A 16585-nucleotide genomic window follows, 5' to 3' on the forward strand; every position below is an offset into this window, starting at 1 on the left:
CTATTTAAGCCTAAATTAATAGTATCCAATTTGCAAATTGCTAGTCCTCCTTTTCTTTTTGCGAATACAGACTAACACGGCTGCTACTCTGAAACCTCTCCTTACAGTGTGTATGGTAACAGCTATTGTTTCATGTTCTCTCTGTATATTCCACTGCATGCATCCGATGAAGTGAGCTGTAGCTCACGAAAGCTTATGCTGAAATAAATTTGTTAGTCTCTGAGGTGCCACAAGTAATCCTTTTTCTTTTAGTAAAAAATTAAAGTCCTGTATTTTATATTGAGAAAGTAGCAATATAACAATGGATTTAACTTTTTGGTCAGTCTCGCTTCTAAGTTCTCCTGCACCAACATAGTGCTGCACTGTGACTTAAAATGGAGTTGTGTTGCATGGAGTTGTGTATTCATTTTATTCTACAAATTTTAGCTTTCTAGATTTTTTAAAACACTTTTTTTTTACATTTTTGTTTAAAGAAAAAAAGACAATATTGTCAACCCCAAGCATTAGTGTTTGTGTTTTCATTTTTAGTATTTGAATTACCATAGCACTTAGGAACCCTAGTCATGGACCAGGTCCCAGTTGTGCTAGGTGATGTAAAAACATCTCTGTCACTGTGAGGGCTAGAAATTTATTAAAATGAGAGCAGATCCTTGTGTAATTGCATCATTCTAGGACCTGAGGCTTTGACAATGCAATCAAATATTGTGAGACTTTCAGTAAAATCATGAGCTGCCAATACTGTTGGCCTGTAGACTACCTGGCAGTGTGCCTATGATGTTTAAAAAGTGTGTTGTAACTTGTCAATTTTCAGTCTTCTGTGTCTTAAATCTAATAATGGGAAATAACAGGACACAGCGCTACATTTTTAGGTGTTTAGGACCATTGTGTGGAGAGAGACAGCTCCTTGAGGCAGTACAGCATACTGATAATATTTTGATTCCACTACTATAACAAAAGAGGTTGAAGGAAGAACTGATTCCCATATTGTATGGTAGCTTTGGAAGGTTATTGGTTGTGATTCACAGTGGAGCTCTCTTTTTCCAAGAAATTAAAAGTAAGATTTCAGTGGTTGATGTAAAAACATTTCATAAGCGATCGTGAAACTAGGTAGCCCTTTGATCCACTTGTCAAGGAGCTTGAAAGTCATGCTAGGTGAAAGAAGAATACTGAATGTGGTTGTTGTCATAGTCATGGCAGATTCTAAAGGGACACTGTCTCCTTGGAGATCAAGCGCCACCTGGTTGATCTTTGGCTGAGTTCTTGAGGTGGCCTGGTTGGATGTTAGTTTATGTCCATCACTGGCAGTCTTATTGTGCCTTTGAAGCTTTTGGCATCCATGTGCTCTCTGGCCATGTAGCAGCATTCCTTGGTAAAAACACTTCAAAGTTCATTGGTCTTCTGTTGTTAATATGGCCAGACCAAGGAAGTCAACAAAACCGAGGCAGTTGCTGGGTTTGGATTTGCTGCTTGCGAAGAGAGGGAAGAGCATCTTCGCAAGCAGGCTGGCTAACCTAGTGAGGAGGGCTTTAAACTAGGTTCACTGGGGGGAAGGAGACCAAAGCCCTGAGGTAAGTGGGGAAGTAGGATACCAGGAGGAAGCACGAGAGCACAAGAGGGGAGGGCACCTGCCACATACAGAGAAAGCAGGACAATCGGCGAGTTATCTTAAGTGCCTGTACACGAATGCAAGAAGCCTGGGAAACAAGCAGGGAGAACTGGAAGTCCTGGCACAGGCAAGGAATTATGATGTGATTGGAATAACAGACTTGTTGGGATAACTCACATGACTGGAGTACTGTCATGGATGGATATAAACTATTCAGGAAGGACGGGCAGGGCAGAAAAGGTGGGGGAGTTGCACTGTATGTAAGAGAGCAGTATGACTACTCAGAGCTCCGATATGAAACTGCGGAAAAACCTGAGAGTCTCTGGATTAAGTTTAGAAGTGTGAGCAACAAGGGTGATGTCGTCGTGGGAGTCAGCTATAGACCACCAGACCAGGGGGATGAGGTGAACGAGGCTTTCTTCCGGCAACTAGCAGAAGTTACTAGATCACAAGCCCTGGCTCTCATGGGAGACTTCAGTCACCCTGATGTCTGCTGGAAGAGCAATACAGTGGTGCACAGACAATCCAAGAAGTTTTTGGAGAGTGTAGGGGACAATTTCCTGGTGCAAGTGCTGGAGGAACCCACTAGGGACAGAGCTCTTCTTGACCTGCTGCTCACAAACCGGGAAGAATTTGTAGGGGAAGCAAAAGTGGATGGGAACCTGGGAAGCAGTGACCATGAGATGGTTGAGTTCAGGATCCTGACACAAGGAAGAAAGGAGAACAGCAGAAGACGGACCCTGGACTTCAGAAAAGCAGACTTTGACTCCCTCAGGGAACTGATGGGCAAGATCCCCTGGGAGAATAACATGAGGGGGAAAGGAGTCCAGGAGAGCTGGCTGTATTTTAAAGAATCCTTATTGAGGTGGTAGGAACAAACCATCCCAATGTGTAGAAAGAATAGTAAATATGGCAGGCGACCAGCTTGGCTTAACAGTGAAATCCTTGCTGATCTTAAACACAAAAAAGAAGCTTACAAGAAGTGGAAGGTTGGACAAATGACCAAGGAGGAGTATAAAAATATTGTTCACGCACGCAGGAGTGAAATCAGGATGGCCAAATAACACTTGGAGTTGCAGCTAGCAAGGAATGTTAAGAGTAACAAGAAGGGTTTCTACAGTTATGTTGGCAACAAGAAGACAGTCAAGGAGAGTGTGGGCCCCTTACTGAATGAGGGAGGCAACCTAGTGACAGAGGATGTGGAAAAAACTAATGTACTCGATGCTTGCTGTGTTTTTTTTTTTTTTTTTTTGCCTCTGTCTTCACAAACAAGGTCAGCTCCCAGACTGCTGCACTGGGCAGCACAGCATGGGGAGGGGGTGACTAGCCCTCTGTGGAGAAAGAAGTGGTTCAGGACTATTTAGGAAAGCTGGATGAGCACAAGTCCATGGGGCTGGATGCGCTGCATCCGAGAGTGCTAAAGGAGTTGGCGGATGTGATTGCAGAGCCGTTGGCCATTATCTTTGAAAACTCATGATGATCAGGGGAGGTCCCGGATGATTGGAAAAAGGCTAATGTAGTGCCCATCTTTAAAAGAGGGAAGGAGGATGATCCTGGGAACTGCAGGCCAGTCAGCCTCACATCGGTCCCTGGAAAAATCATGGAGCAGGTCCTCAAGGAATCAATTCTGAAGCAGTTAAAGGAGAGGAAAGTGAGCAGGAACAGTCGGCATGGATTCACCAAGGGCAAGTCATGCCTGACTAACCTGATTGCCTTCTATGATGAGAACTGGCTCTGTGAATGAGGGGAAAGCAGTGGATGTGGTGGTCTTTGACTTTAACAAAGCTTTTGATATGGTCTCCCACAGTATTCTTGCCATCAAGTAATATGGGCTGGATGAATGGACTATAAGGTAGATAGAAAGCTGGCTACATCGTCGGGCTCAACGGGTAGTAATTAATGGCTCCATGTCTAGTTGGCAGACGGTATCAAATGAAGTGCCCCAAGGCTCTGTCTTGAGGCCGGTTTTGTTCAGTATCTTCATTAATGATCTGGAGGATGGCATGGACTGCGCCCTCAGCAAGTTTGCAGATGACACTAAACTGGGAGGAGGGGTAGATACGCTAGAGGGTGGGGATAGGATACAGAGGGACCTCGACAAATTAGAGGATTGGGCCAAAAGAAATCGGATGAGGTTGAAGTGCAGAGTCCTGCGCTTGGGACAGAAGAATCCCATGCACCGCTACAGACTAGGGACCAAATGGCTAGGCAGCAGTCCTGCAGAAAAGGACCTAGGGGTTACAGTGGACGAGAAGCTGGATAGGAGTCAACAGTGTTCCCTCTTGTACCAAGAAGGCTAATGACATTTTGGACTATATAAGTAGGGCGTTGCCAGCAGATTGAGGGACGTGATCGTTCCCCTCTATTTGACATTGATGAGACCTCATCTGGAGTACTGCCTCCAGATTTGGGCCCCACACTACAAGAAGGCTATGGAAAAATTGGAAAACATCCAGCAGAGGGCAACAAAAATGATTAGGGGACTGGAACACATGACTTATGAGGAGAGGCTGAGGGAATTGGTGTTTAGTCTGCAGAAGAGAAGAATGAGGGGGGATTTGATAGCTGCTTTCAACTACCTGAAAGGGGGTTCCAAGGAGGATGTATCTAGACTGTTCTCAGTGGTAGCAGATGACAGAACAAGGAGTAATGGTCTGAAGTTGCAGTGTGGGAGGTTTAGGTTGGATATTAGGAAAAACTTTTTCACTAGGAGGGTGGTGAAGCATTGGAATGCATTACCTAGGGAGGTGGTGGAATCTTCTTCCTTAGAGTTTTTTTAAGGTCAGACTTGACAAAGCCCTGGCTGGGATGATTTAGCTGGGGATTGGTCCCGCTTTGAGCAGGCGGTTGGACTAGATGACCTCCTGAGATCCCTTCCAACTCTGATTATTCTATGACTTCTGATCTTGTCCTGTCACTTAACATGGAGCAGCTGATAAAGACGGTGAGTAGGGGGAGTTGAACTGTATGGGATTACTTTAAATACTTAAAGTTTGTGAAGAAGGGTAAATCAGCTTAGATTTGTTCTGACTTCATAGCCAGTTCTTAGAACGTTTGGTTTTTTCAGCTCTCGATTAAAAATTCAGTACTCAAGACGTGGTGGTTAGTGCGGGACTTCTTGAAACTCTTGTGGAACTTTGCTTATGCTCAGTACAGCACAAGCCCTGCAACTATATGGATGCTACATGTGTGTTATGTAGTCCAGCCAATGTGGTGAGAAGTAACAGCATTACTTCTACATGATCATCTGAATCTGATAGCTGGTAGGAAAGGGCTTTGAGGAGGCTGCTGACGTGAGAACTGAAAGGGTGGATAAGTTTTGTGGTGTAAATAAGAGCAGTAGGAAGAAATTTTTTCCTTTTTTTTTTAATATATCTATAATCTATATCTAATCAAAAATACTCTGTGGTATTAAATTGGGTGCCAGTAGCTTTTATTGGTGATAAGTTCATTTGTGTGTCTTTTTGAGACATGGTGAACTCTATAGAGGAGAAAAAACAAACAAAAACATGGACTGCAGGTAAGTGCAAGATCTTGCAACTTTCTATTTAATAGGAATAATTCTTTTCATCTGTGTCTAAGCTCTATGGTAAAGTTGTTATGAACCTTTATATTATTGAGGTCCTTGTTTGGAACTGTTATGGGTCCCCTGAGGTGCTGTTTATTTTGTTATCTTTATCATCTTCCAGTATTCATAGTTTTTCATAGGAATTATCGACCAGCCTGGACTGGAAGTCCTGAAAACAAAATGTGAAAGAATCCCTGAAAAGCTCTGGGAGAACAGTGCACTTTATTGGCCTGTCCAAAAGTACAATTCTTTGGGCCAAATTATGCTACAAGATGCACCCAAGAACAGAATATGGCCTTCTAATTATGTTTTTTAAATCTCTCTACAGCAAACAAAATAATCGTAAACAAAAGCCACTACACCAAGAAAGACTCTTAAGTATAACATTAAGAAAGGCTGTTAATGTTGTTCTTCATTAATGATTTAACTGCCCCTCCCTTTGTCCCTTCCTTGCTTCATAATTGCATTTTCTTTTATTTCCGAAAAGCTGGATTTATTCACAAGAGGCTCTAGAAGCCAGAGTTCTAGGAGTATCTCACTTATTGCTCGCGTCTCAATCTTTTTAAAAAAATAAATAAAGCCCCAATTGAAGAGCGGCTTCTGCTTTTTCCCTTAACTACCAGAGAGAGGAGCAGTTGCCAGCACTACCCATCTTCCAGCTGGGAAGGCAGCAGATAAAACTAAAGCCAGAACAGAGGCAGCTCCTTCATAAGACACTGATCCCCAATGCCTGCACTTATTTCTCAAAGTCTAGTAGTTTAACCCCTTCCATGCTCTTATTCTCTAATTTTTAAATGTTACGCTCTTTACAGCTTAAGTGATAAAAACGACCTTATTGTAACAAATTCACAGCCATTTTGTCTCCATGCCTCTGCACATCATAGTCATTCAGTGTCATGATGGCAGCACAGGTAGAGTGCATCTCTGCCTGGGTTGTGGGTTTTTTTTTTTCCCTTCTTCAAAACCAAAGGACCCTTCTACTTGAGCTAAAGAAATTCTGTTTGCAGTATGGTGCCTATGATAAATCAGTTCTGACTGCAACCAGCAGAAGGCAGTGGCATGTATAGACACTGGTCTCTCTGTTACATATCCATACAGAATCTTATTTTAAATGAATGTATCAAACTAAATAAAATGGCTACATGAATACCATCCATGTATTATTTTTCTTACCATTTTAAAAGTTACCTTGAAATTTGATCTTACAGATGGCAATCATGCTGTCTTTACTGTTTTGTGGAGGAAGGGAGTGCTAACAACATAAAATCAGTACAGAAACCAGTATCTGGTGTCTTCACTATGAAATAGGAAGTTACTGTTCAGTTTCTTTTCTTTGGAATATCTGAAACTGCAAGACTTGGGGGTTTGATAAAATATTGATGGAAATATTTCAGGGACTTCTGTTTATAAAGATTATGGTGTTAGGAAAATGTTTTGAATCACTGATAGTGAATAGTTTGGTTTCCCTGCAGTACCAGCTGATGCATGATTTTTATCCCTATGGTTGCTAAAACAAATACCTGCTATATAAATTATAAGAGTAAAAAGAAAAATGGAACTGCTTCCTATATTGGATGAACTGTCTAAAAACAAGTCAGCAACATGTTGTATAATGTGTATACTTAACATCCCTGCTAATATCTGCTTTGCTCCCTTTATTTCAGAGTAACAGCCATGTTAGTCTGTATTCGCAAAAAGAAAAGGAGTACTTGTGGCACCTTAGAGACTATCCAATTTATTTGAGCATAAGCTTCCGATGAAGTGAGCTGTAGCTCACAAAAGCTTATGCTCAAATAAATTGGTTAGTCTCTGAGGTGCCACAAGTACTCCTTTCCATTTATTTGTATATTTGATGCCCATCTCTGTCTTTTTAAGAATAACTTTGTTCTGACTGTCAGGTTACTGGAAGCAGCAGGTTGATCAAGCCAAACATGAAGGCAATTGGAAAACTTTTAACTGAAAGTTGTATTTCAAAGACTAGTCAGTGAGAACAAATCCTGCAAAGTGCTGAAGATTAATCAGCACCTTGTAGGATTTGGTCCTGTCATTCCAATACGAATACCTGTGTAGAATTAAGATGTTATCTGTCTTTCTCCTTAGATTCATGGCATGATCTGAATTAAGAGTTTTTCTTCTGCAGGTACTTTTGACTTCATTGACCCCCTAGAGTGCAGCATTTTCCTGTGCTGCTTTAGGTGCTTTTGTTATTACTAAAAATTGCTGGGGGAGATTTAAAAAAAACTTTTCACTTCACTATGTGGGGTTGCAGCAAAAGCTGTTGTCACCACTTTTGTATTTTTTTTATGCCTTCATTACATCTTCCTCATGGATTGACATTTCGCTGGTGATGGATTTTAAAATATATGTAGAGGACAACTATGCAGGCTGGGAGCATTCATCTGAAACTCAGCAACAGCCTGATATGTGGAATATGGTAAGTTTTTTTTCTTCTCTTGAAAATTAAGCCTATACCAAATAGTGCAGAGGCCACTAAAAGAGACGCCGTCAAATAACTTAAATCCAAATTCGGTGGTGTTTTATTCTTTTTATAAAACCCGAGATATGTAAAAGTTTGCTTGGTTATTTGAACATTCCAATATGGATGAGGTCTGTTATTTCCTTGCGGTGTTTAGAGACATCTTACACTACAGAATTGTATTCGTATAGAACTAAATTGTTGTTGGAGGCTTTTCCTGGAGGAGGAGGATGCCTGGGTGCTAATAATATTTAGTCCTCTGTTTAGTTGGTATATTGTTTTGTTTTTACCTTTGGAAGAGGGGGTGCAGATTTGTTTATCACTGAGCTCCATCAGGCAACTTGTGTTGTGTTATTGCATATTTCTAAGACTAAGAATCTGTTTGAGCTCTAGGGGGAGTCAGGTATAACTTGTCTAAAATTGATATTAAAAATATTTTTTGTTTAGGCAGTATTCCTATTTAATGTGAAAATCAGAAAATGAGGGACCAACACTTCAGTGGATCAGTCTAAAAATTCAGATAGTGTCCTTGTTCAGTGTGAAACGCTATAGAATACTTAAGTGAATATGGAATATAGGCCCTGATCCTGCCCTGAGAACCACACAGGCAGACCACCTGTTGACTTAATTGGAGCACAGTGATCTGTCTATGCATTTCTCAGTCTGGAATTAGTACTGGAGTGTGATTATCTCTTGGGTTGTAAACATTTAAAATATATTTTCAGAAATCCCCCTAAAACTTCAGCTTTGTGACTTCTAAGAATTTGGTGAATGTTCATAATTGTGGGGTCAACAAATTTAAACTAAAGTGGAATGAGAATAGCAGTAAGGCATTATATTGGAAAAGTCTAAGCGTCTAAAAATCAAAGGCAGAATCCTAAAGCATTGATCAGTCATGGAAATTTTCAGATTTGGTACACAATCTACTTGCCTGTCTTCATTATGAAGGATGATAAATTACATTTTTACTTGCCCTGGATGATTACCAGAGTATTGTTTTGCACAAATAGCATATATAAATATAACGGGGTGCCTAATATTAAATAAGACTCATCCAGCATCAACAATGCACTGAACTTGCTAAGTGTAAAGTATTAGCATAATACCATATGGCTATATCTGTGACCACAGATGGCTTTAAAAAAAAAAAGAGAGCGGAAAGTTGCTTATTTGGCATAGTGTAGATAAAATTTTAATTGCAAGAAGTGAAGTTTCCAGTTTATTAAGAATTGGAAACTGGGGATTTTAAGACCTAGATAAGGGCGTGTCTACACGGGTAAGTTTTTTACCAGTTATATTGTTACATCATTAAAACTCCCTATGTGCACCCTTTTTTCAGTAGGAGTGACTTTTTTTTCTTTTTTCAGTTTAGTTTGTTGCTTTCAAAGCAGTTTAAGCTAAACTGAAAAAAGCTGCTCTCATACTTGAAAAAGTGTCCACACAAGGAGTTACAGTGGTATAACTGCAGCAGATTAAATCATGCCTTAGCAAACACGATATAACTTTCCTGTGTAGACAAGCCCCAAGATCCCCTTTCAAAGAAGAAAAGCAGTAGAGAAATGAGATGGATGTTTTGGTTAATGAATAGGTTGGGGGGGTTTCTTTTTGTTTTTTTGTGGGTTTTTGTGTGGTTTTTTAAATAAAAAGGTTCTCATGGCACTGAATTAAGGATGTAGTTCTTGCCATCACATAGGACTTTTCTGTCTTTTGTGATCAGCAGTAGCAAAAGGCCTGCTAATTCCAAAGATTAGGGTCTTTCTAGCAGAGTTTCATTTTAGCTGTTTTGGTTGTGAAAACCTTCAAATGTAAACTGATTCACCCTTGTCCTAATGCCCTTTTCTATTCTAGGCTTATTTCTCTAAAGTTTCATTGTTGTGAGCACCCATGCAAACAAGGCACCAAAGATTTACGTAGACCTTAGCAGAGTGTAAATATCCCCATTTTTCTCAATGCGATGTTAATTCTGAAGCCTAATTACAATTACCACTGGCTTTGATCAGTTTTACTCACATGAGTAGTTCCATTGCAATCAATAGGACTGCACACATGTACATATTGAAGTATTTGCAGGATTAATATTATGTTTAGGACCATTTACAGTAGTTACTAGGTGACCTGATAACACAGTTCCAGTGACCTTAAGTCCCATGTCTAAACATACAACACTGCAGCAGTGCAGCTGTACCAATTCAGCTGTGCCGCTGCAGCACATCTGGTGATAGCCTGAATAGAATAGTGTTATACTGGATCCCCTATCTCCATGGCAAATCGACGGTAAATGGGACACTTACGACTCATTTCACTACTATTAACCTAGTCCAAAAACAAAAAGTCAAAACTCTCATCTAGTATATCTAGGGCCAAATCCACTTTGGGTTACAACCAAATCAAGGATCAGTGCTTGAGCTGTGTTTAAACAATCTAAGGGTTTATACTGTTTTGAGTGTGGACGGCGACACAACTGTGCCGCTGAACCTCTTCAGTGTAGACCCTACCTGTGCCAACGGGAGGGATTCTCCCATTGGCATAGCTCATCCACCTCCTTGCGAGGTGATAGGTAGGTCAACGAAAGAATTATTTTGTTGACTTAGTGTCGTCTACATGGGGACTTAAGTTGGCTTAACTATGCCGCTCAAGGGTGTGGATTTTTCCCTGAGTGACTTAGTTGTGCCAAGCTAACTTTCCAGAATAGAGCAGGCCTAAATACTTACCTGGCCCTCCAATAAACAATCTGAGTTCTGGTCTGCACTAGAAAATTAGGTCAGTTTAACTGTGTTGGTCAAGGGTGGGAAGAATCCACATGCCTGAGCTGTGTAGTTAAGCTGCCTTAATTCCCTGTGTAGACAACAGTAGGTCTACAGAAGAATTCTTCCATCAACCTGCCTACCGCTTCTTGGAGGGCTGCATTACCTAAGGCGAAGGGAGAACCCCTCCCATCGATGTAGGTAGTGCCTACACTGAAGCACTACAGCAATGCAGCTATGCTGTTGTAGCGTTTTAAGTGAAGACAAGCCCTCAATTAGAGCTAAACTAGCTCATATGGATGGAACCAAAGTCTTTAAACCAACTGAACTGTATGCCTATCCGGATGGTAGAAGACTTCTGGGTCACCTAGGCTGTAACATGATTGGCCTAAAATCATTTAACTTGGTGGTTGTTATTGACAAAAACTTAAGAAATAGTTTACCAAGAGTCATTTTTACTTCCTTTAAAGGACTTTTCAGTGAGGATAATGCCAGGGAATAAAGTACCGATTTTGAAAATGAATAGCTTCTTTCTGTCCTTTAATGGTGACCTCTGAGGCTTCTTAAAAATTGGATGTTATTTTTAGCTGTGTGAGTCTAAAAGCTGTGGGGGGGTGTTTTTTTGGGGTTTTTTGTTGTTGTGTCCCGTCCCCCGTGGGCCCACCCCCACCCCACAGCTTGGTTTTTGCCCCATATGTCAGGCATGTCAAGTCCTGGTCTGTCTTGCTTTTGTTGGCACACTTCTTGGTGGTGATAAACATTAACGAGCATTTTATCCTAATTTTTCATTGGGCACTAAAATTAAATGAGTTAACAAGAGTCGGAGTAACATCCCATGCCCACAAATTTGTAGTCTTATGATAACATTTAGTTTCTTTTCTGATCACCATTGTCTTGGAGAGTGAAGAAGATTAGAATTGTTAGTATTAAAAAAAACCCCAAAAAACGGCAACTGTGGGCACACTTACACTTTTAAAAAAAAATTAAAAAAACCTCTTGGGCCTTTACATGTAATAAAGTCAAAATAAACCCAATTTTCCCCTTTTTAAAAAATAACACCATACTTACAGTAAAAATACTGTTCATAGTTCCAGCAGCAAAGAAGCGTTGGATTTCTGTGGTGCAACTTTTGGGATTTGGTGTGTTTTCTGTCACTCCTTCAGCTTCAACTTTAACTGAATACATTTTTAATGGATTTCTTGTTTTTTGAATAGTATCTGGTATTGAAATCAGAGTAGGTCCAAGTAGAGTAGAAGATACCTACCCTATGCCCCCTTAGAGAGTAGGTGGGAAGGTCAGGGAGTTCCTGCAGGATTGTCCATAATCCATGTATTTTCTGTGGCTAATGTTTAAAGAGGTGCTTCTGGAGCTTGAAAATTCTTCTTTGGGTCTTTGTCCTCCAGGAGGGGGAACAAGGTGCTTATGTACAGAAAGGACCTCTCACATCCCATTGGCCATCTTGTTAAGGTTGCTGTTTCACTTTTGACACAGACTCCTAATTTTGCCCACAAGAGTAGGGACCTGCTGGGAGCAGCCATACTGGTGGTGGTGGTTAATCCAACTGGTAATGTGTTGGAACTGAACACTATACCAAGGGTAGCTTGTTTTATGTGCTGACTGCCTGTGAGCTCTTTATCACTGAAGATCTTAATCATCTTCATGAGAAAAATGATCAAATCGCAAGAAGTAGTTTTACTTCTGAAACTCTCTCCACTGAAATGGTGTAGCATGCTCTGGGTAGCACAGACTTCACCAGGCTGGTTACTGTCATCCCTAAATATGAATCTTATTTTGTTCATGGCTTCTCTGCCACTGTGATGGTGGTTCTGGAGATGGCTTTGTGACATAGGATATCAGTGGACATACATCTAACTTATTTCACATAGGCCACATTTAACAGGGTGGTCTGACCTTTAAGGGCTGGGAGGCATGGGGCAAACCCAGGCCTGTTCAATCACCCCCATCTGTGCCATAATTAACTGCATTTCTGCATGAGAGGGCAGAACTAAGGGGGTTACCATACAGCTTCTGGTCACCATACTAAAAATTACTTAAGAGAATTGTCAGAAAGACACTGCTGGAGTCCCCAGGGAGGGGAAGCAGTAGGAAACCTGTCTGGTCCAAGACATGGTTTGGTTTGTATGTTTGGTTTGGCGGTTTAATTAGACTTCTGTTACCCCAATATGGGACTGAACTTTAAGCATGAGACCTGGCCAGAAGGTTGAGTCGGCCAGAAGAGGACCGTGGCAGAACTTGATGGGTGCTTGAGCAGAAGAGTCCCTGTGATGTGATGTGATACTCTGATGCCAGGGTGTGTTATGGCAGCAAGTAAAGTCGCTTGCACCACTTCAGCTATCGGATGATGATGGCTTTTGGTCACTGCCTATTTGAGCTGTTCTCACACCTGTAGCCTAGGGCTTGTCTAACCACACAAATTGCAGTAATTTAACAAATTGATTTAGAAGCTGATCTGGTGCAGACCCCTTACGTGGAGAGTCTTACGTTCGTCTGAGTACACTGTATCTGTTAAACTGTTTCCCCCTAACTTAAGCTAATCTGAAATGTGCTCATATAAGAGGTTTGCACTGATTTAAATACATCCATTTCTGAATCAACGTTCAAACTGTGTAGACCAGCCCCTAGAGGTGATGTGCTCTAACACCTTTCTAATTCCTTGAGCCATCATGTCCCTTCAATACATATGTTTTTTGAGTGACATTTTCAGCTAGTTAATTATGCTTACACTTATTCATAACCTACCAAAACTTCATATAGCACATACATATTTCTCTGCTTTCCTCTCCTTCATAACATTTTTTTCAGAATTGGTAGGCTTCCTGTTTTTGCAACTCTACCTGTTTTTCCTTCTCTATTTGAAAATTCTCTATCCAATTTGTTAAATGTAAATCCAAAAGGAAGCTGTGGACAGCTGAGGGAGCAGGTGAAAATCTAGATCATTTTCTCCTTGTTTATTATAGTACTTGAGGTGAAGATGTTAACACACACATTTTAATAAGTGGGAGGACAATAAAAACTCATTACTGGAGAAACACTTGAGATTACAGAAGACAACTTGACCTAGAAATATTGAGTAAAGTGGAAATGGGGTGAGTTATTGCAGTAGGCTTTTTAAGTGCTGACGTGTCACTCGTGGAATCCTCCCAGCATGAAAACTGAGATTTCTCCAAATTCCAATTTAAATGGAGGTTTCCTTCATGACCGTGCAACATGCTGCCATCCTGCAATTAGGCATCCCTTGCAGGACCTCATTCTGCATTTTTTGGGTGTCAGGAATGGCCCATTTGGGGTAAGTTTTTGATGAAATCCTGCACCACACTTTGATTTTAAAAAAACCAAACTCCTCCAATTTAGCTTTTTATTTAGAAGAATTTTTTTTAATTATTCCCCTGTCCAAGAGTATTTTCCTTTAATAAAAAGTAATCTTGTGGTTAACACTGGACTGGATCTCAAAAGACCATTGGTTCAATTTCTGGCTCTTGCACAGAATTTCTCCATGCTGTAGGACCAGGCATTTATTTGCTTCTGTTCCCTATCTGTAAAACAGACAACACTCCCTTTTCACTGCCCGTTGTTTTGTCTGTCCAGATTGTCAATTCTTTGGGGCTGGGACTATTGTTGTATGTAGAGTGCCTCCCACTGTAGAGCCCCAACTTCTCTTGAGGCCTCGGGGCACTACTGTAATGCAAATAAATTAGGGCTGTCAAGTGATTAAAAAAATTAATTGCATGATTTATCGCTCTGTTAAACAATAATAGAATACCATTTATTTAAATATTTTTGGATGTTTTTGTACATTTTCAAATATATTTCAATTACAACATAATTAAAAGTACAGTGTTCACTTTATATTTTTATTACAAATATTTGCACTATAAAAGATGATTTGAAAAATACTATTAATACAAGTACCATAGTGCAATCTCTTTATCATGAAAATTGAACTTACAAATATAGAATTATGTACAAAAAAATAACTGCACTCAAAAATAAAACCGTGTAAAACTTTAGAGCCTACAAGTCCACTCAGTCCTACTTCTTGTTCAGCCAATTGCAGGAGATAATGCTGCCCGCTTCTTGTTTACAATGTCACCTGAAAGTGAGAACAGGTATTTGCATAGCACTATTGTAGCTGGCATCACAGGATATTAACGTGCCAGATGCGCTAAAGATTCACATGTCTCTTCTTCTTTGCCCACCATTCCAGAGGACATGCTTCCATGCTGATGATGGGTTCTGCTCGATAACAATCCATAGCAGTGCAGACTGGCAGACATTCATTTTCATCATCTAAGTCAGATGCGACCAACAAAAGATTTATTTTTTCTTTTTTGAGAGTTTGGGTTCTATAATTTCCGCATCAGACTGTTGCTCTTTTAAGACTTCTGAAAACATGCTCCACATCTCGTCCCACTCAGATTTTGGAAGCCACTTCAGATTCTTAAACCTGTGGGTATAACCTGTGTTGTGGGTATCTTTAGAAACCTCACATTGGTACCTTCTTTGCATTTTGTCAGATCTGCAGTGAAAGTGGTGTTAAATCGAACAGTATGTGCTGGGTCATCATCCGAGACTGCCATAACACAAAAAATGTATGACAGAATGCAGGTAAAACAGAGCAGGCAACTTACAACTCTCCCCCAAGAAGTTCAGTCAAAAATTTAATTGTATTTTTTTTAACGAGCATCATCGGCATAGAAGCATGTCTTCTGGAATGGTGGCCAAAGCATGAAGGGGCATACAAATGTTTAGCATACCTGACACACAAATATGTAGCAATACTGGCTACAACAGTGCCATGTGAACATCTGTTCTCATTTTCAGGTGACATTGTAAATAAGAAGGGGGCAGCATTATCTTCTGTAAACGTAGGCAAACTTGTTTCTCTTAACTGAACAAGAAGTAGGACTGAGTGGACTTGTAGGCTCTAAAGTTTTACTTTTTGTAAGTTGCATTTTCACAATAGTGTGTCCTACTGTACTTATACGAGGTGAATTGAAAAATACTATTTCTTTTGTCATGTTTACACTGCAAATTTTTGTAATAAAAAATAGTGAGCACTGTACACTTCGTGTTCTGTTGTAAATTGAAATTGAAAATGTAGAAAAACATCCAAAAATATTTAATAAATTTCAATTGGTATTCTGTTTAACAGCACAGTTAAAACTGATTAATTTTTTTGAGTTAATCATGTGAGTTAACTGCGATTAATTGACAGCCCTAAAATAAATAAATGTCTGAACTTCCAGGGAGAGCGGTTTGAGCAGATATTAGGTGTTAGGACTCCTGGTTTGTCTTGCAAATTCCATTATTACTTTCCTCTCTGACCTTGGGCAAGTTACTTAACATCTTTCTCCATTTCCGCATCTTTTATTTGGATACTCACTTCAGATGGAAACCACTGAAAACTGCCAAGTGTTTCTTATTGCTGTCCAGCAGAGAGCATTCCCATATTGCCTTCTGTCTCTTGTGACACACAAACGTGTCTTTGCAGTAGAATAGATATTTTTAGTTTTATAAAATACAAAATGCCTCCCTGAACACTCTAGATATCTGACAAAATACTTAAACATACAATAAATAAAATTTTAAAATACTAAACAGGCAGCATAAAAATAAACCATATTCACTATCTTTTCCCTAATATCGTCCCAGAAATATCTGCATCTTGAGCAGCCCTCATAAGATGTGCCTTGCATTGTCCCCTGAAGGTCAGTAGAGTTTTGAACTGTTTTAGAAGTTGGCGAGTCCTTAGGACATTTAGTTTTACTCCTACAATATTTAATGTTGTGATACTGCATATCTCATCTTGAGCATCAATGCACAAGCACAGTTGCGGAAATAATCTGTGCGTGCCCTCTGCTGGCTACCTCTTCAGCACAGCAAAATATTACAGGTGGTGACTACTTCTTTTATTTGTTTTTTTAAACTTTGGAAGGCAACAAAATTGTCTTTGAGTTTTTTGTAAAATCTGTATAGACTCTGGAGGACTTTCCTATGAAATCAAAACGATCTTACATTTATTTAGGAATAGAGTTCATTTAGGCCTTTCCAGTGAGTAATAAGTGTTTTCCCATAGTAATAGGTGATTTTGGTTAAATGTTGTGCTGTCTTTCAAGAACTGGCTCTGCTTAACTTCACTAAAAATGCATTAGCAGCAAAAGTATCATGAG

The 16585-nt window shown here is 40.0% G+C and overlaps 1 protein-coding gene across 2 annotated transcripts in view; it reads left to right on the forward strand.

The window, feature by feature from the left end:
- SFMBT1 (Scm like with four mbt domains 1) overlaps positions 1 to 16585 on the forward strand; it is a 142920-nt gene that overhangs the window by 15410 nt on the left and 110925 nt on the right. Inside the window, exon 2 of one of the 2 annotated variants that reach the window (XM_084635383.1) lies at positions 7544 to 7608. The exons of the other annotated variant lie outside the window; for it this stretch is intronic. The gene's annotated coding sequence lies outside the window, so the exon portion shown is untranslated. The remainder of the gene's footprint in view (positions 1 to 7543; positions 7609 to 16585) is intronic. 2 annotated transcript variants of the gene reach the window in all.

The sequence above is a fragment of the Lepidochelys olivacea genome (assembly GCF_965140295.1).
Source record: "Lepidochelys olivacea isolate rLepOli2 genome assembly, chromosome: 7".
Taxonomy (NCBI): domain Eukaryota; kingdom Metazoa; phylum Chordata; order Testudines; family Cheloniidae; genus Lepidochelys; species Lepidochelys olivacea.